The sequence below is a fragment of the Vulpes vulpes genome, chromosome 7, assembly GCF_048418805.1.
Source record: "Vulpes vulpes isolate BD-2025 chromosome 7, VulVul3, whole genome shotgun sequence".
NCBI classification, from domain to species: Eukaryota; Metazoa; Chordata; class Mammalia; order Carnivora; family Canidae; genus Vulpes; species Vulpes vulpes.
In genome coordinates this window covers 14,427,309-14,455,179 of record NC_132786.1, presented here as the reverse complement: position 1 = coordinate 14,455,179, position 27,871 = coordinate 14,427,309, and the positions used below count along the sequence as shown (strand labels likewise).

General features: G+C 47.1%; 1 protein-coding gene across 2 annotated transcripts in view; it reads right to left on the bottom strand.

The window, feature by feature from the left end:
- Positions 1-6,539: 6,539 nt before the first annotated feature.
- The window catches only part of PGBD2 (piggyBac transposable element derived 2), a 71,874-nt gene continuing 50,542 nt past the window's right edge, over positions 6,540-27,871 (bottom strand). For both annotated transcript variants that reach the window (XR_012002482.1, XR_012002483.1), the window contains one exon: positions 6,540-7,376. The gene's annotated coding sequence lies outside the window, so the exon portion shown is untranslated. The remainder of the gene's footprint in view (positions 7,377-27,871) is intronic.

Below are 27,871 nucleotides of genomic sequence, written 5' to 3'. Positions count from 1 at the left end.
GATGGGACCAACATGAGAAGATGTGGGAACAGGAGAGGCACCACTTACCACGGGTGGACCCAGGAATCTTAGTAACAAAGTGTTTGCAAAAAACACTATAGAGAAAATTTACAGAATGTCTCTGGAGAATTTATAGGGTAAGTCGACCCTCCACCGTGGGGAGAGTCAAGGTCACAAACGTGTCACTGAGTCCTACATCGGTGTAGGATTCTAAACATTCCCAAATGAGTAGTGGGGATTAGAATGCATGCCTCTGGGATCGCGCTCAGAACAGAAACACTCAGAGAAGGAATGAGAAGTTTATGACAAAGATAAAGGAGAAGACGGACTGATGTACGTCAAGAGTCTTTCAAGGCTCTAATGAGATTAATCTGGAGATTGACACAAGCATCAACAAAACAGAGAAGCAAGGCCAAGATTGTGTGGATGTGTAAATATATATAATAAATATAGAAATAGATGTATTAATATGTTCATTTATGCCAAACTTCTCATAGAATGTTTAGAAATACACTTCACGATCTCTTGAAAAAGAAGGGCTGACTTGGACAACAATATGACAGACACACCTCAGAGAGAAAGAGAAGGAAAAATCAGTCCAGACCAAATCTAAAACTTCTCTTTGAGGAACACGCTGTAAAGAAAGCTGAGAGAGCCGTGGCAGGTTGCCGTTTGGGAAAAGACATCTGTGTCATACATGACGGAGGGATCAGTATCCAAAATACTGAAAGAACTTGAGGAAATTAATTGGAAAACAAGCAGCCCCATAGATAAATTGTCAAAGTGTGAACAAGAGTTTCACATGCCAGGAATCCAGAAGGAGTAACAGGAAGAGTCCCAGCCTCGCTGTGAGCAGCGGTGGGGAGCGCGGCGGCCCCGAGAGTGTCCCCTTGTCATCAGACAGGCAGGAGGACAGCGAGGTGCTAATTCCGGGGCAGCTGAGTCCAGGGGCGGGTATGCCGCCGGCTCCAGGGCTGCACACGGTACAGCGGGGAGAAGCAGTGAGGAAATGGCCAGCAAGTTCGGAAGGGCACAGTCCCTCCACCGGGCACGTCCACCTGCAAAGTCACCCCCAGTGAGTCCAGCTGGTGGCAGTACTGACGCTGGGTGACGTCTCTGCGAGGGGAACCTTGGGAGCAATCCCAGCGCCCAACGCTGGAGAACAGGTCTGTGTCTGACCTTAGGAAGCAGTGTGCTTGTGCATCATGTGGCGTTTGTCTCCTTGTGACCGGGCCATGTCACTCATGGAAGGCACAGCTCCCGGCGACTGCACGTGGGGTGGGGGAAGGACCCAGTGTGCCGGAGTGGATGAGACTCCTCCGGGGCGAGGGCTCTGTCCACCGTGCAGCTGCCTGCCTGATGGTTTTGTGTTGGGGTTAACAGGTGATGGGCGGGTTAGGGATGCTCAGGGGAAGGTGATGAAGTCAGGTCCCAAGGGCTGCTCTTCAGAGACCCACGTGTCTCCTGGAGACTTCCAGCAGGCACTTGACTCTGTGGGTCTGGAGCTCAGCAGAAAGGCCGGACACACAGGTCAAGTGTGGGAATCTGTAGCTCATGAGAGTGTACAGGTGGTCATTGGAGGTTCTGGATTGAAACGGTTGCAAGGTATGTCAGCTTTCGCGTCTGCGTCCTGGGGAGAGACCGTGCCGTCTTGATGGGTCTCCCAGCTTTGCCTTTTGGGCCCAGTTCCTAAGGTTTGATCCCTTTCCATCCTGGCTCCCTGCTCTCCGCCTCTGCAGGTGGCGGCCACGTAAAGGCCAAGCGTCCCGCTGTGCCCACACTGTGCAAAATGTGAACATGAGAGCTTTGAAGAGCAGTCACAGAAATGCCCGCTCAGCGGCCGCTCCAGCCTCCCCACACCCCACAGACTCAGCTCCAGAGGAGTGAGTTTGGGGACTTGAGTAATTAATTGAATGGAAAAGAACCCAAACTGGTTAGGGATGAATTTGAAGTTAGCTTCTAAGTTGTGGCCAGTTACTGGGGGTGGGACGGGGGGTGCTGAGGGGGTGGTGGAAGAAATATCTTAAGCATGAAGTTTTATACAAAAAAAAAAATAAAAAATCCATACAGAGTCAAGTTTAACTTCTGAAAATGAAGGAAAAGGCAAGGGGTATGAGTGGGTCCCCTGCATGCTGAAGTCACCATGACACCTTGCAACTTTGAGGAAGAGAAATGTTTCATTATGGGTGAAAAGAAGCCACTTCAAACACCCCCTGGTTGAGCGCTGAGCCCAGAAGACTCGGCCGATGTAGCCCTGGGGGCTTACCTCCTGCAGAGTAAGGGCTTCCCTGGCGGAGGGTCTTGGGACAGGTGGGGCGGGGAGTCAGGAGGACTGGCTCTCAGGCTCAGCTCCACCCCACCTGGACAGGTGCTGTGCCCTTGGTTTGGTGTTTTCCGTGAGATTCACAGGCTGGGAGCGCGAGATGTCTGCATGTCAAGAACTGGATCTCGCTGAGCACCTGCAAAGCCGATGTGCGTCCTGTGGGGACGGACACTCAGCTCCGCCGTGGGCTGGGCACCGTCGTGCTGTTTCTGTTTCTTTCTATCCCTTCGCTGTGTGTGTATCCCAGATGCTCTCCGGGGTAATCGGAGCTTCCAGAGGGTGGCCCTCAGATGGCTGCCAACCATCGGATCCCAGATGTCTGCCTGGCCTGAGGTCACTGACTGAAACAGCCCCGGGGCCGGACTGCTGCCTTCCCGGCACCCCGGCAGCCCGGGACAAGGAGGTTGTCACTGAGGCTAACTGTCCTAAATTAAGTGCTTGTGAGCTGTTCAAGTTGTATTCCATGAAAACAGGGTCATGAAATTAGGGCTTCCTCAGGGAAAGCCACATGAGCACAGACCGACTAACCGTGGGTGTGGAGCACACCAGGCCGCCACGTGTCTGCTGTCCAGCTCCCCGAGTCCTTGGGTGAGGGACACATGACCTGTGAGTCCACACATGTGGATTTTCATGACAAGGCCTGGGGGGGAGGACGCTTTGGGGACTGGCGAACGACGCAGTTGTGTTGGTAGGGCAGGGCAAATATATACAGTCTGTATTCCTTATTTGTAATAAGTATTTTTATTTATTAATGCTTAAGTGCTGTTTGGTAAGTTTTCTTAATAAAATTATTCCTGATTTTACTTTTTTTTTAAAAAAAGATATTATTTATTTATTTGAAAGGGAGAGAGAGAGAGCATGAGCAGGGGTGGGGGATCAGAGGGAGAAGCAGACCCCTCGCTGACTGGGGAGTCCGACATGGGGCTTGATCCCAGGACCCTGTGATCATGACCTGAGTCGAAGGCCAAGGTTTCACGGACTGAGCCCCCCCAGACGCCCCTCACTTTGTATTTTAACAGTGGGAAAATCCGGAGACCTAACATGTGATCCTCATTCTTACTGACATTAAAATAGAAATGAAGAGTCACCTTTGGGGCAGGTGCCCAGTGCCAGGCCCGGCGCTCACGGCTTGTCCCTGCCGTCACCGACCCCACACGACCATGCGGTGAAGTGAGTGCCTTGGGCCAGGTGTGCAAACAAGCACACAGGACAGCAGGTCAGAGGGGAGTTTCCAATGAACAGCACCTCACATTTGCGTAGGAGCACCCCGGGCTGTGTTAGCACGACTCAGAAACAGAGGTGCCTCAGGCCCCGGCCACCCGTCCTCCACCTCTGACGTCGGAAACTGCGCCCGTGAGCTTCATCTCATCTTCCTGCGTGTTGTCTACGAGCTCACTATCTCTCACACTCCAAGTTCATTCCACATGTCCTTTCTTCTTCCCTAAGCTATGAAATAATATTTTTTCCAATAGCCTTTGATGATTACATCAAAAACAATAGATGTTCTGAAAATAAGAAATTCCATGCAAGGGCGGGTCAGCCTTGGCCCACAGGGTTTGTGGGCTGCAAATATACATGCTGGGAGGGAGGGAGGGTCAGTGCAACCCCGAGGGGAGACCTGGACGCCAGTTTCCTGGAGTCTCGTGATGGGAGTTTTGAATCCTTTTGTAAAAATGTGTACTGGCAAGTTGTTTAACTAGATAGACTTCTCAAGCTTGATGTCTTCTTTCTTTTCAGCTATTTGCCTCCCATGGCCCAGTGTAGACCAGACACTTCTGAGAATTTTGCTTTGGGGGGAATGAGGTGGCATTGACAGAGGTGTTTTACTGGAGTGTTTTGTAGGGCTTTGTGGCTGTGCCCCAAATCACCTCCCAACTCCCCAGCAAGATTGTGGAGAGGGGCCTTTGGGAGATGATGACGTGTAAGTGAGTCATACAGTGGGACCCCATCCACTAGGCCTGGTGTCCCCATAGGAAGCATCACCAGCAAGCTTTCCCTTCCTCTCTCACTCTCCCCACCGAGGAGGACGGTGTTGGGTCGGGGGAGCACTTACCAGGAACCAGACTGTCAGCATCTCCATCTGGACTTCACCAACCACCAGCAGGCTCCTGGCGCATCAGCCCGGGACCTGGCGGTGCACCTTGGGGAGCCGGGCAGGCTCACATCTGCTGTCTTGTCCGCTGGCATCGCACAAGCCCTGTGAGAGTAGGTTCTTGACATTTTATCCTACTCATGACTCTATCTGCATCCGACAGTCTCATCCTTAGGCTGAGTCTCTGTGTGAAGACCACACAGGTCTACTTCTTTACTCAGTTTTTTTTATCTGTGTCTTCTTGTCTCTGAGAGATGTCTGTTGGGCTCCACTCACTGTTAGACACTGTGCTTCCTTGTGGCTTTAGCTACAAAGGGAATAAGGTCTGTCATTTGTGAAACACTACAAGAGCCACAGTCTGAGTTCTGTGTTCCACACATGGAGTTAATTAATCCTTCCCAATAACCAAGAAAGATCTCGGTATCGTAATTCCTTTTTATTGGTGATAAAACTGAGGTCTACTGACTCAAAAATAGCATTTATTGGAGTCAGGATGAGAACCCGATGTGAATGACTCCACGTTCTCCTATGGAAGAGACCAGCATCCAGATGGAAAGCAATGCCTCCCACAGAGGAGGGGACAGAGCGTGGACAGAGGAGAGGTTTCTGTAATTCCCTTTTATCTTCCTGCCAAGAGCCACCCTGACTAGCCCAAGAGGGCAGGACAGAGAGAGGGGAGCTTCGTGTCATCCTCCGGGGCCCCCATGCTCCCTGCGTGAGTCCTCCAGGGGTGGACACGGGAAGGCCCCACGGGGCCAGCGCCACCATGCCCAGCTCCACCTCGCATGCCCTTCTCAGGCTGCCTCCTCTGTCCATCTCCCAGGTTCTCTCCGTCCACTCAGATGTCCCTGCTGATCTTGGTTGCCCATCTCATCTGCAGTGTGAATCCATCCCCTTCCTTCCATGGCCCTACGGTGACCCACTGCCTGGCCCCCACATGCTTTCCAAATACACTTGGAGCATTTGGAAGGCATGGAGCAGTGGGCAGGGGCTGCAGCAGGGGCCTGTCTGTGCCTGTGAACACCTCCACACCCACCACTCCTGCACTTTCCTGGCCCCTGACATCTAGTCAGCCCTCCCATGCCTGCCTGTTCTGGTCAGTCTGTGGCTCACTGGGGACCCTCTCATTTCCTCTTCCACTGGACAGGCCTCATCTCCATGGGACAGCCTCTGAGACCACCCTTGATGAGAGGAAAAGTGAATAATCTCAGTGATGTCGTACTTTGCATTGAAAGAACGTCAAATGCCAGATAAGTCTCTTAAAGTAACTCTTTGTATGACCTGTGCCTCATCCACACGCTGTCCTTTCCATTCTTGTACTGCCTTGTTGCATTAAATCTTCCCACATAGCACGCAATTGAAATTAAAATAATACCCATTTCTCAGATGAAGAGACTTAGGCATAAAGGAAATGCATTATTTTTTGTTTGTCTTATTTTTCCTTGTTTGTTTTGTTTCTTAAATTCCACACATGAGCAAAATTGTATGGTATTTGTCTTTCTCTGACTTGTTTCACTTAGCATAATACCCTCTAGATGCATCCATGTCATTGCAAACGGCAGGACTTCACTTTTTTTTTATGACAGGAATATTCCACTGTATGTATAGACCACATCTTCTTTATCCATTCATCAGTCCGTGGACACCTGGGCTGCTTCCATAACTGGTGGCATGGCCCAGGTCCTGCCTTCACTCTGCATCCTTCCTCCCCTGTCCCGTCTTTGGCTAAAATGAGGCTGGTAGCACTCTGTGCACCTTCTGTTACCTCCTCCACTGCAGAGGGCACTGTCTTCTGTCCTGGTGGCTTCCATGACATCGCAAGTGTGGCTCACACAGCTTTCTCCCAACCAAGGCTCTGTGCTCCTCGATGGCACCAATGTCCCTCACTCCTCATTATCCCCAGGGCCTCAGACAGGGCCAGGCCCTGCAGTGACTCAGATGTTGCTAGCCACAGCCTCCCCTCCGCTCCCCCCATCTCCCCACCCAGGGACAAGCAGCCTGCCAGGTTTGCACCTGCTGAGTGCCGCCCGCTCTCCAAAACAGCGCCACCACAGCTGTGGGTGAGACAAAGCCCAGTTTATTTATTTTTTATCATGGAAAGGGAAACTCACCTCAACTGAGTAATTTTCTTTAAAGAGATTATTTATTTATTTTGAGAGACACACAGAGAGAGGTAAAGACACAGGCAGAGGGAGAAGCAGGCTCCCTGCGGGGACCCCGATGTGGGACTCGATCCCGGGACCGGGACCACGCCCAGAGCCAAAGGCAGAGGCTCAACCACCGACCACCCAGGCGTCCCTCCTCAACTGAGTCTTGAAGACACCTCAGAGGGGAAAAGTGAAGTCAGGATGTTTATTGAGATTCTGTGGTCTGGGCTGAGATGGGTCTTTCATGTTAGGTTTTGTTCAGATTTGGTCAATGACCACAGGATAATGGTTGAGGAGAGGCGGGCACAGCAGAAAGGGTCTAAGAGTCTTGGATAGAAACTCTCAGCCAATGCTTGTATTGAAGAGAGATCCTTCTGGAAGCTCCTGGAGTGGACAATCAAGTTATTCACACGTGAATCTTCTGCAGTAGGAGTTTTTTTTAAATTTTTTTATTCATTTATGATAGTCACAGAGAGAGAGAGAGAGAGAGAGAGAGAGAGAGAGAGAGGCAGAGACATAGGCAGAGGGAGAAGCAGGCTCCATGCACCAGGAGCCCGACGTGGGATTCGATCCCAGGTCTCCAGGATCGCGCCCTGGGCCAAAGGCAGGCGCTAAACTGCTGCGCCACCCAGGGATCCCTGCAATAGGAATTTTATCGAATAATGACGTTGTGCTGCTGAAGATGCCAGTGGTCCCCACCAGTCATGCTCTTATGGAGAGGATGCCACGTGGAGTTCTTGGTTCCAGCCCTCACGCTGAAAGTGTATCACAGAGGCACACTGCAAAGTGTCTTCCAGGGGTTCACATCTCTCATCTGATTGAAGAAATTATCAGGAAGTTATTAACATTTCCAGTAGGAATGGCCACATGGCCAACCTGTGACCACAATTTCTCTCATATTCAGTTCAGAAATGAAGGGGATAGGGCCAGCACAGGAAGAAGTAAGGTAAAAAGATCGTTGTGTTTTCCCTTACAATGGAATCCTTCCATATGGTAAACCCGGCCAGGTTGTTCCCATAAGTAAAAACCATGCCACACAGCTCACAACCATCACTGTCATGATAAGGGTAAAATCCAGGCTCTAGCAGGCACTGGTGCTCCTTCAGGCTTGGCTTTGCTGAGTGGGCCATGTGTCCTCCCCCATCCTCCCCAAAGGGAATATGTGCCTCTGTGCCTGCGGGCTGTAGGATGCAATGGGTCCCCTCTGCATTCCTGTCTCCTGTCCCTCCTGCAGGTGTCCATTTCAGCTGGATCCTTGCCATCTCTGTGGAGAGCAGCTCCCTCCCTCCCACTGCCATGCACTCCATATTTGTGCCTATCATCATCATCATCGTGACACGGTCACAGTGAGACAGCTGGGTATCTTCCCAGCCATGCTAGGGTGAGCTCACTCACTCAGGAGCCCTGGGTCAAAAGGAAATGATATCTGTTCTGGATCTCAAAGGATAAGCAGGAGTTGGCCATGACAATGAAAGGGTGGTGGATGAAATTTGAGGTAGATCCCTCTGTGTGTGCAGAGGAACGAGCATGGGCCTTTTGGGAAATGTGGGTTCCTTCTAGGGCCTTGAGTATGTGAGAAGAGTCCCTGATTTTGTAGGGCCCTGTAGTGACATGCTGAGACCTTAAGGCTTCTCATGTGAGAAGACAGAACTGCCACGAGTACACAGAAGGACAGCTCTGGGAGAGGATTTTGCTGGGCTAAGCATCATGAAGTGGCTTGTTCCACACCATTACCAGCAATACCCTGACTCAGGCTGGTGCAAGTCTGAGGGATGAAATCACAGTGGATCACAGGGTCACTCCCAGAATTTCTTGCCCCATATTCTGACAGTTGATCTTCACAATAATAACACTAACTTCTGTCCCTGGGTCGCTCGCTCTGTGTGTCAGGTATCGTGTCAGACACCAATGTTACAAGGTGAGAAGTTCTGGGTCCCTGGCTCTGGTGTCTAACGTCGTTCACGGTCATGGAAGTAGCCCCCGGGGGACACACACAGAGGTCCTTCAACCCTGTGTGGAGGCCCCAGAGCCAGGGGCCTCCATGCCATGCCATGTGCCCAGCTGCATCCTGAGGCCCAAGGGGCAAGGAAGTGTATGTAGAGGAAAGAGAGCTTTCCTGAATCTTGTAAAAGAGCACAGGCTGTTGTGTTAAGAAGTCCAGGCGTGCCTCTGTGGATCGGTATTTTTCGGTTGCTCTTGTTAACCCTCGCGGAGTCAAGAGGAGAGGTTAGTGGGCCAGGACAAGACTCAAAATAAAAGAGGCTGCAAGGGAATACAACACAGTGGAAGGGAAGATGTCAAAGGGCTGCGCAAGGAGCAAGCTTGCAAGCATCGCTTTGTGAATGTCGTGTTTCGGTTTGCACGTCTGCGTGTTTCAGCGTCCACACCTACACGCCCCACGTCTGCCTGTCTGCACATGTTTGGCCTGGAGGTGGCAGGAAGAGCTGAGACAGGACTTGCATTTTCGGAAGATCACTTTCCAGGCTCTGTAGGCGTAGCAGAGATTTTGAAGATCATGTGATGTATTCTTGGTTTGAAGACAGATATACGATCTAGAGGAAACCTTCCTGTAACCCAACTGGAGAGGGGCTCTTTCTTAGCAGTTGGCGGAGAGCAGTGAGTCCTACCTTGATGCCTTCCTTAGGTCACAAAGGTGCTGCCATGAGCCACAGTACCATAACTTAATGTGGTAAAAGTCTGTTAAAAACACTGATTTCCATTTGGGATGGTCATGAAGCGTCGGTTTTATTTTTTTTTAATTTTTTTCAATTAATTTTTTTTTATGATAGTCACAGAGAAAGAGAGGCAGAGACAGAAGCAGGCAGAGGGAGAAGCAGGCTCCATGCACCGGGAGCCCGACGTGGGATTCGATCCCGGGTCTCCAGGATCGCGCCCTGGGCCAAAGGCAGGCGCCAAACCGCTGCGCCACCCAGGGATCCCGAAGTGTCAGTTTTAGAGTAGTTTTCCCAAATGACGACTCTGCTGGCTTTGCCCTGCCCTGCGCTGTCTGCCCCATACAATTCTTTCTGCGAGACAGACACATTTAGTGGTCAAGGAGGGGAAACAGAGTCATCACTGCCTTCAAAGATATAAGATTCCCTCTCATGGTTAATTCCCATTATCCAGGAGCCCATTTGCCACTCTTAAAATTTTAGCATGCGTTGGAGTTACAGGAAAGTTGCAGTCTGGACCAGAAGAACTGTGACTCTCAGGGTCCAGAAGACGGGACGCTCATTGAGTCATTCAGGAGACAATCCATGAATGCCTACAAGGCACGAGGAGCTACTCGTGTGAAGAGATACAACAACAAAAAAAGAGAGGGCAGAAAACACAGTTTTTCTCAGAGGGGGTAAAGGTTCTAGGAAAGATACAGAAAAGCAGGTTCTAACAGCTGGAGAGAGCCAGATCTGGGGTGGGGTGGCCGCTCCCGGTAGTGAGGTCAGAGCTGTTCTTATTTTTAAGTGGACGTTGAAGCAGACGTCTGGGAGAGGGAGGGAAGCTTTCTGAGACCAAAATGATTCCAAAGGGATGCAAGTAGGAAGACCCTCTTTGCGGAGGTGGCACAGGCAGGGGTCTCTAGGGAGATGAAGTTGCAGGGGAGACTCAGGTGTGGTAGGGCCCCCTGGGAAGGCCAGGCCTCTGGGGTCCAGTGCCGAGAACGTGGCATGAGTAGGAGACTCTGCTTTTCCTTCTACCTCTGAAATCCTGGCAGGCTGTACTCTCATTCAGGCATCATATAACATCAATGTGGAAAATCTGAATGCACCAGTTCCTTGGGGACTATCCAGGTCTCCAGTTCCAGTACCGGGTGTGAAAAAATAAAGCCTTCTGTAATGCCCATGTCACGCAGGCCGAGTCTCACATGGATTCACGAGGGCAGATTCGACATTTTATCCTTAAAACCACAATAATCCTGTACAGTCCTATTCACTTTTTCCATGGAAACCATACAAAATTCTGCACAAATACCCTTTATCCGAATCAACGGGCTCCATAACAGTTACCTCTGCTTCAGGAATCAAGGCAGATCAAGCAGTATTTACAAGAAAAAGATAAAGAGGGTGTGGTTTGCTGGTTTAAGTGAAACCTTCCTGCAACTGTTTACTTGCTCACGAGGTCTGTGGGTTAACGATGTTGTTCATAAGTTTTTGGGAACTATTCCTTCAAAATGATATGTGCTTGGGGACGGTGGGATTCCAGGAAGCCATGGAGGCACCACTAAATCGCCTTGACCTTAACCCAACCCGGAGAGTTCAAAACAAAGCCTGGTACAGATCAGAGACTTCTCAGACCCCCGCGTCTCCAGTGGGAGGCAGGTCTAGAAACCCCTGTTGCAGTTGGTCCTCGAGTAGAGTAGAGGTTCCCACACTGGCCACAGAGTGGTCACGCAGGCTTCTTGAACCTTTGTCTAAAGGGAGAACCTCCTGAGAAATCCCATGTTTAGGGGGGCCTTTCTGAGGAGTCAGGGTGGAGTTGAGAAGAGCTGTCATTGCGCAGGTGTTTGGACTGGCTACCCAGGGACCAGCTCCGTCACGTCCAACAGGTTACAGAGCACTCGGCTCTCCTGAGAGCCACAGAGAAGGCATGTATCACCGCACACATACTTGTGCACACAAACATGCACATTCCTGAACACATAGGCACACTCATGCGCGTGCATATGCCACAGCACAGATGCACACTCCTATACACACACATGCTACACACATGTACACATCACAAGTGCACACTCTTGTGCACATGTGCACACACTACACACATGTGCACACGTAGGCATCATGCATGCACACTCGGCATGTACATATACACAACACTTACACACATATGCACACACCACATAAACATCCATACACATGCACTCACACATATGCACATGCATATGTATCACTCTGCACATGCTTAGAATCATACATTACACTCAAACACATGCACACACATCCCACACATATGCACACATGTAATCAGACAGCACACACAGAAACATGGACTAGTTCCATGTTGTGTGTGCAGCGCGTACTTGACAAGGAGCTCACGTGCCAGGACGGTGTCTCTCTCCCCACGGGGTCTGCAGGGAGGGAGGAGGGTTTGGGACACAGGAGCACGTGGTGGCAGTATTGGGTATGGCCCTGGAGGAAGAAGCCCCATGGAGACTCCGTGCCCTGAGGCTGTTCTAACCTGGTCCTATGTCACTGTTGGTTTTATGAGCTGGGAAGTAAAGCCAGTTAATTCTACCACACAACTGTCACTAAGCTGTTAGATCACACAGTTGACAATACATGGAATGTGAAATAGGTTCCCACCCTCTCCAACAGCCTGTGGATGGGAAGAGTCTGGGTGGCTTCACTGCTCACCCTCTTATCTGTGTAACTATGTGACCCTTGCCCTCAATCTTGTGGCAGAAATGGTGCCTGGACACAGTGGTAAACAAGACAGATGTCTCCTGTGACCTCCTGGGCCGAGGTGACGGATGTTCTCTGTCTGACAGCGGGGTCTCTTCATAGTTCAACGATGTGTCCACTCCCATCACCTCCCCTTCTGGGCAAGGGATTATTACGGCCTCTTAGAGAGGCTGGTGGGTTAGGATCAAGCCAGTCCATACAGGCACGGCTGGCCAGGCTGTATTACATTTCCAAATTCAGACATGCCACATCCTGAACCTTATGCTAAGAGGACCCAAGGGCTGAGTCTCACTTCTACCTGTGGGATTTGAATTTGAGGAGGTGCCTCTATGATGGCACAGAGAGCCTGATGCCAAGCCATGTGGGTGCTCTGGACATAGAGAAGCACTAGCGTTGGTTAGGAGCCAGAGGGACAAAGACTAGAGCATAGACTAGAGTCTTTACTTGGGTTTCCTAGGAAAAGCAAGTCGGGCAAGAGTAAACAATTTGGTACTGGCTAGTTTGAATAATTCCAGTGGGCTTTGGGCCATAGGGGCAACCTCTAGTTGTCTGGATTTAGGGTAGGGGGTACTGGCTTGGTGTGTGAGGGTCAGATAAGGAGGTGAGTGGGGGCTTGGCCTTGTATCTGCCGGCTTGCACAGGAAAGATGAATCCTAGGCAAGCTGACTACAGAAAACAAGTAAATACTCTGGCCTGTGATAAAGGATGCCCAGGAGTCATTAAAAACATCTAAGAAAACACAGGAGAAATGAATTTAGAGAATATGTTTCAGATTGCAGCTACAGGTGGGCCATACAGAGGGTGGTGCCAGAAGGTCTCTGGAAGTGCAGGTCTGGGGTCTGAGCCGGGCGGAGATGCAGTGGGGATGAGCTGTGTGCTTGCACTGCACACAGTGGATGAGCTCTAGAACACGTGCACAGGAGGAGCTGCTGCTTTAGTGTGAACCTGCCCTGAAGGTGTCTCGGACCTTACACGGCATCGTGTGAAGTGACCACAGCTCTTCTGCAAAATGCCTCTGCTCTGGTTTATTGTCCTTGTCCAGCATAAATCATGCCATGGGGGCAGCAGTTATGGGCCTCAGAAAAAATTAGCAGAGTGCCTTAAAAATGTGTATTCTTGTTTGGTGTTTGGGCACACTGGGCACGTGTTGCCTACTTGTTCATGTTGGTCTTTCTGTAGATGATTGATTGCTTCTGTTGCTGAGGAAATGTCAGGCAGGGAAACCGAGGGCTAGTGCCACATGTGCCAGGCGCAGGCAGCCAGCAGGTGCAGACATGGTGCAGGAGAGGGGCACTCTCAGGCCCTGTCCTCTGGGTCCCTGAGGATGCTGCAGAGCGCGACCCCCTTTGTGGACGGCTTTGGGTCCATTCTGCTCCCTTCTTGTCCTGCAGCTCCTACAGGACACTGGGCTGGATCTCCCCACTGGCTGGGGAGCACTGGCTGCTCTCCCAGGGGACATAGGGCGGGCTCTCTTGCGGGACACAGGGCTGGGTGTCCCATGGGACATGGGGCTGGGTCTCCACACACACGGGCTGGGGCTCCATGCTCACTGCTTACACTTCCCCATCCTGATGGCAGGCTCCGCTTGACATGTTAAACCATTTTTGCTGCCCTTTCTTCAGAGGAAAAGGCATGACCACCCCAAGAAGTGCTGTGGGTTCCACACAATTTTCATATTTCTTGCTTTCCTCTTGCCTTTCTGCCTATTTCCATGTCCTCCCACGCAGGCTGTTCAACCCTAGGGATCTTCTCCCTCATATACGCAGGGGTGACTCCTCTATATTTGGTGACCCACCAGGACATTCTTTCAAGATCAAATGGCCACTCTACACTCTACTTCCACCTGCTAACTCCTGCCTGTTGTCCATTCTTCCGTTTCCTTCAGAATGGTGATTATAAAACAGTTTCTAGATACTACTGCGGTAGGCACACAAATTTCCCTGTAAATTGTTCATTTTACCCATCAGGTTATGATCTCTTTATGACTTTGGGAACTTAAGAAGATAACTTTAAATATATATATACCCTTCCAATTTCTTCATATCTCTTAAATGTGCAATAGGCTTCTATAGACTAACCTCAAGTGCTATTTTTCAGTACTAAAAATTATCCTCCATGACCCTCAGTAAGATTCTGAGATTGTGAGTGTTAGCAATGTCATCACCAACACCAATCAGGTGTTAGAATTATCTTACAGAGGTTTTAAAGATTTTATTTGTTTATTCAGGAGAGACAAAGAGGGAGAGACAGAGAGAGAGACAGAGAGAGAGAGAGAGAGAGAGAAGCAGAGTTCCCACTGAGCAGGGAGCCCAAAGCAGAACTTGATCCCAGGATGGTGGGATCATGACCTGGGCTGAAGGCAGGTGCTTAACAAGACTGAGCCACCAGGTGCTCTGATAGAGGTTTTTAAGCAGCTCTCAAAAATGCCTGACAATTGATCAGAGAGACTCTTCAAACAAATACACAAAGTAAAATAAAGAATTTAGCAAGGAAATAAAATAGGTAAAAAGACTCAAATGAAATTATAGGAATTAAACAAGCAATTACTGAAATAAAATAAAAGCCTCCCTTGCTGGTTCCAAGGTGAAGACAAGAGGGGCAGAACTGGTGAACTTAGGGCACTTTGTTAGGATCGAAGCAGTCTGAACAGCAGACTAGAATCTAAACAGAACCTCAGGGGCAGAGGGAAATCACAGACGAGCCCCATCATTGGTGCCAGAAGGACAGGAAGTGGAGCAGGCCCAGGAGACTCTTGAGTCTTGAGTTTCTTGAGGCTGAACACCTCCCAAATTTTGCAAAGGAAACACACTTCTAAAAGCTGGAAGCTGAGTAAACCCCAAATTGGAAGAATCTAAAGAAATGTACACCAAAGCACTTCATAATTAAAATCCTAAAAGCTTGAAAGCAACCAAAGAGGATGCTGCCGCATGTGACCTACAGGGAACAGTGATTCAAAGGGTATCAGATTTTTCATGGAAAATGTTGAGGGGAGGAGGAAAGTGGCACAATATCCTCTGTTAAGTGTTGAAGGGAAAGGAGTATCAACTGTGATTCTATGTCCAGTAACCATTCTTCAGGAATGAAAGGGAAGGGAGCAATCTCAGGTGGAAGGAACTAAAGGAATCAGCAGCCCTGGCCTCCAAGATGGCTAAAGGACATTCTTCCACAGGGAGGACATGGGCCTGGAAGGCACGGGGAGCGTCAGCAAGCAGCAGGGCACAGTGGAGAGCATGCAATGCAGGCGAGTTGGGCAGACTGTCCTCAGGCGCTCATGCTCCCTCAACCACAGGATGATCTAAGCACCATCTGATACCCATGATGATGATATGTTGAATGGGGAAGGCAAAGGGAGCTAAATAGAAGTGAGTTGTCTCCACTTTCTTTGAAGTGGTAAAATACTGATTATCAATAGAATATTACAAGCTATATGCATATCTTACAATTCCCAGAGCAACCACTGTGACCACCATGTGGAGCGATACACTCAAAAATTATAAATAAATCAAGGTCGATTCCTACAAATATTAAGTGACTTACAGGAGACCAAGGAAAGAGAAAGTGAGGAATGATAATGAGAGAAAATAGGTAATAAAATGCGAGACCTGAGCACTATCATATCAAAACTTAAGTGAAATGCAATTGGTCTAAATACACCAGCTAAAGGGCAGAGTAGATTAAACCATACAAGATCCCTGGGTGGCGCAGCGGTTTGGCGCCTGCCTTTGGCCCAGGGCGCGATCCTGGAGACCTGGGATCGAATCCCACGTCGGGCTCCCGGTGCTTGGAGCCTGCTTCTCTCTCTGCCTGTGTCTCTGCCTCTCTCTCTATCTCTCTGTGACTATCATAAATAAATAAAAAAAATTTAAAAAAAAACCATACAGAAACAACAACAACAAAAACAACTCACCTACAGGAGCCTTAAATTCACATCTAATTCAGCAACAGAGATCGTTGGAAAGTAATGCAACTTAGAACATGGACCTCGCAAGCATTAATCCGAAAAAAGCAGGGTGACTATGTGTAGAGCTGTTGGAGAAGAAAGTGATGGAGACAAAGCAGACATCACCTATGTCGATGCCAGGTGCGTACACATTCGCACCAACCACCAAAGCCTCACACAGGGAACAAGGCTGTCAGAAGTAACAGTAGAAATAGACCAATCCACAGCTGGGGAATCGAACATCTTCCTCTCAGCAATCAACAGAGCTACCAGCAAGAAGGTAGGGGAGTCGAACACATAACCAACCAACAGCACCTGACTGACCTACAGAGTGCTCCACACAACAAAGCAGGGCAGACATCTCCCTCTACTCCAGGGATTACCAAGATAGACCATATCTTGAACTGTTAAACAAATCTCAACACAATTTAAATAGCTGAAATCCTACATAATGTGTTTTTTGACCAAACTAGAAATCAATAGCAAAGCAAAAACAAAAATAAAAACACAAGAAAACCCCTAAACATGTGGAAAATGAACATCATACTTTTAAAGAACCCATGATTCATAAAATATGAAAAATAATTAAAAATACATCCAGTTGACGGGCACCTGGGTGGCTCAGTCAGTTAGGTGTCTGACTCCTGATTTCAGCTCAGGTCATGATCTCAGGGTTGTGAGATCAAGCCTCACATTGGGCTCCATGCTCAATGGGGAGACTGCTTGGGATTCTCCTCCCTCTCTCTCTCTGCCCCTCTCACTAGTTCTCTCTTTCTTAAACAAACAAAACAAACAAACAAAAATACATGGAGTTGAATGGAAATGAAGCTACACATATCATAATTTGTGGAATATGCAGGGCAGTATTGACAGATAGATTTATTTTTTCTTTTTTTTATAAATTTATTTTTTATTGGTGTTCAATTTGCCAATATACAGAATAATACCCAGTGCTCATCCCATCAAGTGCCCACCTCAGGGCCTGTCACCCAGTCACTCCCATCTCCCACCTCCCACCTCCCCTTCCACCACCTCTAGTTCGTTTCCCAGAGTTAGGAGTCTCTCATGTTCTGTCTCCCTTTCTGATATCCCCCACTTATTTTTTCTCCTTTCCCCTTTCACTATTCCCTTTCACTATTTTTTTTATATTCCTCAAATGAATGAGACCATATAGTGTTTGTCCTCCTCCAATTGACTTATTTCACTCAGCATAATACCCTCCTGTTCCATCCACGTCGAAGCAAATGGTGGGTATTTCTTGTTCCTAATGGCTGAGGAATATTCCATTGTATACATATACCACATCTTCTTTAGACAGATAAATTTATAGCATTGAATGTTTACATGAGAAATGAGGAAAGTCTCAAATTAATAACTGAAGTTCTTACCTCGAGAAAGCAGGAAAAGTAGAACAAAATAAACGAAAAGCGAGCAGAAAAAAGGAAATAATAAAAATAAGAGCAGAGATTAGTAAATTTTAAAACAGAAACATGATAGAGAATCATCAATGAAGCAAAGAGCTGATTCTTCAATAATATTAATAAAATGGGGATCCCTGGGTGGCGCAGCGGTTTGGCGCCTGCCTTTGGCCCAGGGCGCGATCCTGGAGACCCGGGATCGAATCCCATATCAGGCTCCCAGTGCATGGAGCCTGCTTCTCCCTCCGCCTGTGTCTCTGCCTCTCTCTCTCTCTCTCTCTCTGTGACTATCATAAATAAATAAAAATTAAAAAAATAATATTAATAAAATGGACACATCTCTAGCACAGTTGACAAAGGAGAAAGAGAAAAGACACAGATTATAGAAATCAGGAATGAAAGAGGACTATCATGAGAGATCATGTAGACATAATGAAGGCACACTCTGATGGACATCATATTTAAGTTTAATTGAAGACCCAGCTCTCAAGACTCACACAAGGAGGAACAGATAAATTAAATATGCCTACATCTATTAAAATTAAGTCAATCATTAATACAGTTTTAAAAAGCACTAAGGTGAAATGATTTCACTTGTGAATCCTCCCAAAGATACAAGGAAGAAATCATATGCGTTCTACACAGTTGCTTCCAGAAAGTAAAAGTAGACAAAACGCTGTCTCATCCTAAAAGATCAGCATTATCCTAATCCAAACACAAGATAAAGACATTACAGAAATATAAAACTGCAGACCAAAGTTTCTCATAAACATAGATAAAAAATCAAAATAGTAGCAAATCAAATGCAATAATATATAAAAAGAATTACACACGACCAAGTGGAATTATTCCAAGCCTGTAAGGCTAGTTCAACACTAGAAACAGGTACTGTAATCCTACAGATCAATGAAAGAAGCAAAAATCGCATGATCCCATCAGTTGATACAGAAAGAGTATTTGACAAAATCTAAAATCCATCCATGGTGAAAACTGTCAGCAAGTAAGTTCTGGGGGCAGGGATTACCACAACTTGATAAAGTGTGCTTTACAAAATGCTACAGCAAATATCACACTTAATATCAAAGACAGAAGGCTTCTCTCTAAGACTGGAAACAAAACAACAATGTCTACTCTCATCGCCTTTCCTCAATATAGTACTGGTATCAGTATAGTATTTTATCACCACAATAAGGTGATAAAAACATATCTTTATTTGCAGATGGCACAATTGTCTAAATAGAAAGTCACAAAAACTCTAAAAAAAATACTTGTAGGACTAGTGAGTGAATTTAGCAAAGTTGCAGGATACCAGATAAACATAAGAAAACCCATTGCATTTCTATGAAATGAACACATGGGTGCTGAGATATAAAAGAATATAACCATATTTATAATTACACAAAAAGCGAGGAATACTTAGATGCAAATATAATAAAACATGCTGACTTTTATGCTGAAAACTGCAACATCATGATGAAAGCAATCAAAGACCATCTAAAGAACATACTTATTGACTAGAAGACTCAACATAGTGAAGACGTAAATTCCTCCCGCAAATGGTCTATAGACAATGCTATTTCTATAAATATCCCAATCAGAACTTTTGTAGATGGAGATAAGCAATCTATTTTATATTGAAAGCCACAGGCAATCCTGACAAGAGAGATATAAGTGGGAGAGTCACCATACTCAGTATTAAGGCCTGTTGTCTCCCCGTAATACCTCAGACAGCGTGGTGGGGAACAATGCGGGGGAGGGAAGGAGGCACAGAGGAGACAGTGTTCAAGTAGAGAGACCAGGGGGGTTATAGGATAGATGTGGCAAATCCAGGTGTGGCCAAGTGTGGAGTGTAAGATGGGGGAGTCCTGCTAGAGCAGTAGACCAGAATTAAAAAGTATACCACTGGGGGCAACTGGCAAAAGTGTAATATAAAGGATCTTTCTGTATTATTTCTTAAAACTGCTGTGAATCTATAATCATCTCTACAAAAATTTTAATTAAACTACTACCACTTGATCCCAATATGTAGACACTAGCTAGATCCTGAAGTTGTAATGACCTAGCATGACATTCTGCATTTCACAGATGACCCTGACCTCCCTCGTCATTCTGCCTCTTGCCACCTGCTGTCCTGAGCCCTGGCTCAGATGTGGGGATCATACGTTTGTAGGTCTCAGGTGCACACAGCTTCCCTTCACCTCTGCTTCTACTTGGAGATTCATTCCTCACGGGTGAAACTGCAAGTCCTTCAAAGACCTACCCCAGATGGTGTCTCCTCTGTATACCCTCATTTTGAATGCCTTGGAAGGCATTCAGTGCTCTCAGTCAATCAGTGGAAACTCCTTGGTGAGTGTTTCTTATTGTCTTTGGAGCTGTTCTTGATTTAGAGACAACACAGAGGTTCAGTGTGCAAAGAACATGCTGTTTGATAGACAGGCACCCAACTAAGCTGAAAATTTAGATGTGGAGGATGAGCAACACAAGAAGATAAGCTCAGAAGACCAAGGGAGCCACAGAATGTTTTTGCCATTGGTACAGAGGGTCGGAGAAGGCTGTGAAAATATTCCAGACCCTGAAGCAATGTGGTCCAATTATTTATTAATGTGGCTTCCTCTCCGTCTTTCCTGGGGAGCCCCTCAAGAATGTGGCTCTTCTTTTCTTCATGTGGGTGCCACTAATGCTTAGAATCTTTCTTGGAAGCTGGTAGGATTCCGGAAGAACTCAGGAATATTTGTTGAGGCAATGTGGAACCATTGGTAATTGGACATTTCAGAATAAAGACTCGATCGTCGGAGGCAGCATCTGGTGCCATTGCCATCAATTGTCCTGGGAAGTTTTAGCTTCTGATTCTCCAGTCTTTGCCAGAATCCCAGTATCCTGAAAATCATCACCTCCAGTGCTGATATCTCTACTGCAGGGCACTACTTATTTATACCATCATCTCATGAAATCCTATAAGACCTTCTAGTAGGTTCTGGGGCTACACAACTCCAGTCTAGCTCTCTTCCATATAACAACCTTTAAACTATTTTAAGAAAACTATTTGGATCTTTGTCCTGACCAGGCTGTATTCCCATAAAAGCATCAAGGCTTTGTTTTTTTTTTTCTTTTCACATATGTCCAGAATACAAAATAGATTGGAACTGCTTATGTAGTGGGTCCATTTCCAGAGAAATCCTGCTAAGTTGCAGGAACGTCACCCTCCAGAAGCATTGTTGGTGGCTGAATAGTTAAACCTTCTTGCACAGAGCCAAGACAGTTATATACTGTCTTATTTTCTCCTTCTATGCTGTGACCCTAGATCCCAGAGCTGAACTAGGGCAGTGTTCCTTATTCGTGTCCTTGTTGTGTTGGAAAAAACCTCCAGAGACAATAGGACACGTTCTATGATTTTACAAATGAGGAATACAAATTCCGGGAAGTGTCTTGAGGTAACTGTAGGAAGGCTCTGCTAATAATTTATAATATTGAATGACATGCTCATTATCTTCTCCACAATAAGGAGTTCATCCTGATTCCACATACGTAACTGAAAACAATTAAATAACATTGGAAACGGTCATCAAAATGCTATTTTCTCAATTATCTCTGCTAATGTCAAATTAAGGAGTTTTCAGGTTTAGGCTATGAGATCGGACAATGGAAAAGCAATGTTGAAAGCTATATAAACTTTCTGACTGGGCAGATTTGTAGGGCAGGCTGCTCAGTATTGCAGTGCTGCTTTTCATGCAAAACGCTGCTGTTTCAGTCTAGCCAGATGGAGTCCCAGGATCTATTTCTACTGAGGTGAAGCACTTTGGCCATGATTACTTGCCTTCTTGCCGGTCTACTTTGTTTTGTTTTTAGCTTGTTTCTTTTGGTAAAAATTAGAGTCTGTATTTATCTTAAAAACTCAAACTAAAACGGGTAGGAAATATCAGAAAGGGAGACAGAACACGAAGACTCCTAACTCTGGGAAACGAACCAGGGGTGGTGGAAGGGGAGGAGGGCGGGGGGTGGGGGTGAATGGTGACGGGCCCTGAGGGGGGCACTTGACGGGATGAGCACTGGGTGTTATTCTGTATGTTAGCTAATTGAACACCAATAGAAATAAATTTATTTATTTTTTTTTAAAAACAACTCAAACCAGGGTTGCGTTTTCATGATATAATTTGTACCTAACTGAAATATATTGAAGCTGAAATTCATACTGACTAATAAATCAAAACAATTGAAAACTGTTTGGAAATGTTACTATGGAAAAAGAGAAAAAACGAATTTTTCCCAAACCCCCTGTCTGCTGGGTTCGCCCTTTTTCCAGGGGCTAGGTGACACCTCTTGTCTGTGGGATGTCCTGAGCCCACCACATTGTTTCCTAGGGTCCCAGCCAGAACAGTTGTTTACATCCTCCTGTGTCCTCCAGCCCCACGGGCCAGGGCTGAATTGGAGCTCAGTGACCCAGCTCCTTCTGGCTGTCCCAGCAATCTCTAGTTACCTCCAAGTGAGGACATGACCTTAGTCTGTGCTCCAGGGGCTTTTACTAATTCAAAATTGTGTAGTTGCACAAAAATGTGCAAATAGCTTGTACATCACTTAAAAATGGAATTAAATTAAAGTAACCATTATAATTTTGAGGGCAGACCTCACAGTGGCTACATTTGTCAGCCATGATCCCTGTAGGGTGCCTATTTCAACAGTGTTAGTCTATCTCCCTGTCTGCTCAGGCTCACTCACTGCCAATTACCAATGTAGAAGCCTCCCCCTACCTTTTTTCTTCATTCTCAAGTATTCTTCAATCTCCTCTCTGAGCGACTTATTTCACTTAGCACCATTCTCTTTAGCTCCACCCACATGGCTGCAAATGGCAGGATCTCATTCTTTCTGATGGCTGAGTAATATTCCATTCCGGACATGGACCCACATCCTCTTTATCCATTCATCTGTCGAAGGACATCTGAGCTCTTTCCATAATTTGGCTATTGTAAATAATGCTGCATTAATGGTGGGGAGCATATAGCTTTTCAAATTAAGCATTATTGTATTTGGGGGCTAGATACCTAGTAGTGCAATTACTGGATCATCGGGTAATTCTATTTTAAAATGTTTGAGTACCCTCCATACTGTTTTCCACGGTGGCTGCCCCAGTGTTTGGACCCCACCAACAGTGCACCTGGGGTCCACATTCTCCTCATCCTCACCAACACCTGTTCTTTCCTGTTGTCATTTTAGCCATCCTGACAGGTGTGAGGTGATATGTCATTGTGGCTTTGATTTGCATTTCCCTGATGACAGGTGACGTTGAGCATCTTTTCAAGTGTCTGTTGGCCGTCTGATATCTTCTCTGGAGAAATATCTGTTCATGCCTTCTGCTTATTTTTAAACTGGATTGTTTGGTTTCAGGGTATTGTATAAGTACTTTATAGATTCTGGATCCTAACCCTTTATCAGTTATATCATTTGCAAATATCGTCTCCTACAGTGCATTGCCCTTTAGCTTTGTTGACTATTTCCTTTGCTGTGCAGAAGTTTTTTATTTTGATGAAGTCCTATTAGTTTATTTTTGTTTTTGTTTTCCTTGCCTCAGGAGACATATCTAGGAAAATATTGCTATGGCCAATGTCAGAGAAATTACTGCCTGTGCTCTCTTCCAGGAATCTTTTTGGTTTCAGGGCTCCTCATATTTAGGTCTTTATTCTCTTTTGAGTTTATTTCACCCATATGTGGAATTTATGTAATTTTTTTTTTTTAGAATTCACAGAACAGAAGTCGTCACAGGAAGCACCTTCTGCACTATGAGGGTGCAGAGAGGGTGGTCTGCCTTCGACAGGTGACTGGATGGAGACCACCAGCCATGGGGGGTGGGGTAGGATTAGCACATTTACCAGCAGGTACTAAATCTCTCTGATACCATCTTCCTTTTCTCGTGATCAAATAAATATGTGTTTGCCATAAATCGAGGGGCAAGGATGGGGAGCCATGGGAACTGGGGGGGGTCACAGGGGAATCAGGCGTCGAGCAACACATGCCATCCACCACGGGGAGAGCAGAGGGTGGGGGGCCCAGAAAGGGGTGCTCAGACACCCTCTGTCCTTGGGGAAGTGGGGGCACAACCTCAGCTATGGTCTCTGATGACCCTTTCTAGGGGGTTCACCCCACATCTCAGGAGGGCAGAGTGAGAAGCTCACCATTTGCTGGGATGGCACGGGGTACAGATTACTGGCCTGATGCTGCTTCCAAAAGGTGTGACCCTCACAGGGGACAACTTTCCTAGGATCCTGGACTGTCATTCTGCCCGTTACTGTTGCACGTTTTCACATTTCCCTGTGGAACAATCATGGCACCAGATGTCAAGCTGGCTGATTTCTATTGGTTGTGGCGATGTGCCAGAATCAGGCTGTTTGGGTCATGTAGACCCAGCCCCGTATGTGAGAGATGGCCCCCACACCCCCTGCCCTCACGCCTCCCCACGTTGATATTCTGGAGAAAGGCTCTACTAGCTCTAGTTATGGGTTCCTACCAATTGAATACGATCTACATTTAATCAGGTCATAGTCCTCTAAAATTACAATAAAGCACCCACCTGGTATTAAAATATGGTCCAGATTCCTCGGGGATACCTCCTAATCCCAAAGGCTGGTCCCTGGTTAGTGTCCTGTCCTCATTTCAACATGTGATGAATACACAGGTCCTAAATACCCGCCAGAACCAAGTTTCGTCCGTGCCCTCCCTGACCACTTGAGCCGTGCTACCTCCTCTCAGACTCCCAGAACACATGGTCTTCTTTATTTCAGACTCTGGCTTTCTGCTCTATGAGACGTCAGGATCCTGGAGACAGCAGAATCATCCCATATCAACTGGCGTTTACTGGATTTCACTGGATTCTACTCCTGCCAGCAGTGGCACAGTGAGCGCCGCCTGCAGAGCTGCTTGTCAGTGACTCTTGAACTTGACAGAGCATCGGACTCCGCGAGTGCCCAGTCCCTGCCAGAGGCCCCTATTCAGCAGGTTTGGAACAGACCCGGGGGTCTCACATCTAACCAGCTTTCAGCAGATGCCGGGGCCCCAGGCTGTTGCAGTGAGGCCTTGGCTTTGGACCCCATCTGCCCAGGCACCTCCCACCTGTTCTGGTTTGTGTGTCCGGGTCGTTTACCCTTTCTCACATCATAATCAAGCCACATCACTATTTCCTGAACTCCCTCGTTTGCCATTTACTGGTTATCTGACTCGTGCTTCATGCTAGGCTACACTCCAGGAGACAAAGTCAAGGAGGAGCTTTGAGCCGTTCAGGAGCCGGTGTCTAGACAGATACACCACCGTGGAACAGCCTTGAGCTGCCTTGGGGCTGATGACTCCGGGAAGCCCATGTGTTGATGTTGATGGGATGTAGTTGGATGAAGACGAAGGGGATTAGGACACAAAATAAACACAAATATAAACTGTGTATTATTAATTAATCCCTTGCTTAATTAATTAATCCTGTGCTTAATTAACAAGCACGTTCACAGTGCCCGCTCTGTATGTAGGCCTTCACTAGGTGCTGGGATCTAAGGAAAGCAGTAGAGTGAAGCTCCGATCCCAGTGGGGCTCCTTAAAGCCAATGAGCGATTTCAATCAGTCTAGCAGGTGTCACCATCGACGCATGCCCCGGGAGCCCCGGGAGCTGGACATTTGGGGTCCAGACAGTCCCGGGGCCAGTGGCTCCACTGCTGTGCTGACTTGCTGGGCTCCCCATCATCCTGGGCGGGCAAGGGTGAGGTAGGGGGTGTAGCTCTTAAGGGCCTGGCCTTTCCTTCTGCTCTCCCAAGTGACCCTGTTTGCTCATCTCTCTGGTGGGGAATAGGGAAGCGGCCCCCTCCATCCACTGGTGATGCAATGGCTGAGAAGCTCAGAAAATGAGGCCAAACTAAAAAATCAATTATTTGGAAATTCATTTTTCCATAAAGGAGAAACAGACTGATAGCTGCTACTTTTTGGGTGGGAGGAAAAGAAAGGCGTGGGACCGGCAAGGGGTACAGAGAGGCCCTCACGAGGGCAGAGCAACACTGGTTCAGGGTTCTGCTCACCAGGTGACGTACTGGCGTCTGTTTCATCAGTATTTAAACCGGAGCATATGATTTATGTGTTCTATAAGGCTTTTATACGCGGCTTATATATCACACAAGCTGTATATTCCGCGTAGTTTTGTGTGTGCGTTTCGTAATAAGGTAAAACAACCGAAGGCGCAGGAGATGTGAACTAGAGAACAGAGAACACGTACAGAACACAGAGGAAACTGAACACGGTGGCCCCCAAACCGATTGTGAAGGTTAATCAAGGATACACCTCTAGTCCCACAGAACCCGCTTTGTGGATCATTGGGTAAATGGTACCGTAGTATCACTGTTAGTAAGGGAGGCCACACACTCGTGGAAACGTGAATTTTCTCACCAAAGAACACAACCAAGCTGTCCCAGGGTATCTGGGAAGCTGGTGTTTGGGTGGCTGGAAGGATACGGGGTTTGGGCGGGCTCTCTGCCGAGCGCTGAGCATCAGGTGTGCACAGCACAGGCGGTCGGAAGCCCCTACCTGAGAAGCCCAGACGGGCACAAGCCAAGAACAGAAATGTGTATTTATGACTGCAGAGCATCGCACTGAGCAGCCTGTCTTACTCTGAGGTCCTTGTAAGGCATGGGAGAGGGGGGTTAATGAAAGCAGGTATTCAGTATATTTTAAGTTAAAATGACGATAATGACACATGCTGGCCTGGGAGAAACCCTGAAAATTTCTGAAACTGGAAATCAGAAATTCTTCTTTTCACGGAAAGTGATTCCTAGTCATGATCTCTATTTAGTTCTCCGCACACCGTCTGCTTTCCTGTTTTTGTCATCCTTTGTTGACTCAAGTATTTTTGTGCACATTTAGCCTAGGTTTAGCATCAGCTACTCCAAGAAAGAGGAAATTAGCTCGACTTTGTGCTTTTCAGGAGCCTTACACATGCCTGTCCATGTAAATAATTTTACTGTGCCACCTATGAAAAGACAACCTCCTGTGCTTAAATCCCAGGGAACAGATTAATGTAACGGCATGTGTCCCAAGCATTGCTTAACATTTAACATTCGCCATTTGGTTTAATCTCCACAGCCATGCTGTGGAAGCTATCATGGCCCTCATGTGAGAAACGAGGAAAAGATTAGCAGCTTTTAAAAGATATAGAAGCAGAGGCGCCTGGCTGGCTTAGTGGTTGAGCGTCTGCCATTGGCTCAGGGCGTGATCCTGGGGTCCTGGGATCAAGTCCCTCGTCACGCTACCTGCATGGAGCCTGCTGCTCCTCTGCCTGTCTCTGCCTCTCTCTCTGTGTCAGGAATAAATAAATAAAATCTTTAAACAAGACAGAGAGAGAGAGAACCAGTAGCTGAGACTGGATTTGAACCCAGGACCTCTTTGCTCTAAGGCAACACTTCTAACTAATTAGGCACTTAGGATTAAAAAGACAGGTCCGCACAGCTGTGTTCATTGTGCCTTGTTCTGAGTCCTGCCCCCTCGCCCCTGTTGCATGCTTCCTGACCCAGACCTCTAGAGCTGGGGCCCGTGCTAACTCGGTTTCCCTGGCATGAAGGGGGTCTTCCAAAGCCCTACACCTCTCTCCAGGTTTTTCTAGTAAGAGCTTCCACCATTTCCCACCAGCGGACAGAAGGCAGAGCAAGATTCCACGACACCAATAGGCTCAGCTCCCCTCCCCACGGCCCTTCCACCTGCTGCCCCTCCCACCAGAGGTCAGGGTGGGAGACCCACACTCCACAGCGCCCTGTGTGGGAAATAGCTGTGATATGGGCATAGAATTTCTTGTTGTGAACACGGTTATGGTTTTAGTCTCAGAAGGCTTTTCTTACCTTTTAAAAAATATGTTTGTATTGCAAATTATTGTACATAAAGATCAATACAAGTTCGTTGAATTATTATTACTCCATTGTTGCCAAGAAAACCATCTTTTCTCATTATCTGAGGGCTAGTTAGGAGTCCATACTCCTCTGAAAGCCGCGGAGGAGAATTCAGCATCTTTATTCCAAGAATAAAGTCATCCAAATGTGGCATTACTTGAACCCTTATCTGAGCCAGGACATCTATCATAATGCACAATTTATTTTTATTAAGTGTTTGTTGGGATCCCTGGGTGGCGCAGCGGTTTAGCGCCTGCCTTTGGCCCAGGGCGCGATCCTGGAGACCCGGGATCGAATCCCACGTCGGGCTCCCAGTGCATGGAGCCTGCTTATGTCTCTGCCTCTCTCTCTCTCTCTCTCTCTCTCTCTCTCTCTCTCTGTGACTATCATAAAAAAAACTGTTTGTTGATTTTTAGTTGATTTTTTTTAATTGAAGTAATTGGTTAGCCTTAAAAAATTAAATTAAAAATATATCCATTATACCACTGTATTAAGAGGAAAAAAGTATCATTTACGTGTTACTCTGTCCACATATGTTCATAAATTTAGAATTATATATTTTACTTGATATTGTTCTATTGTTTTAGTACTGAAATAAAATACTACATAGTTTTGAATTTTCTACTATGTAATATATATATGTAATAGTACATGTA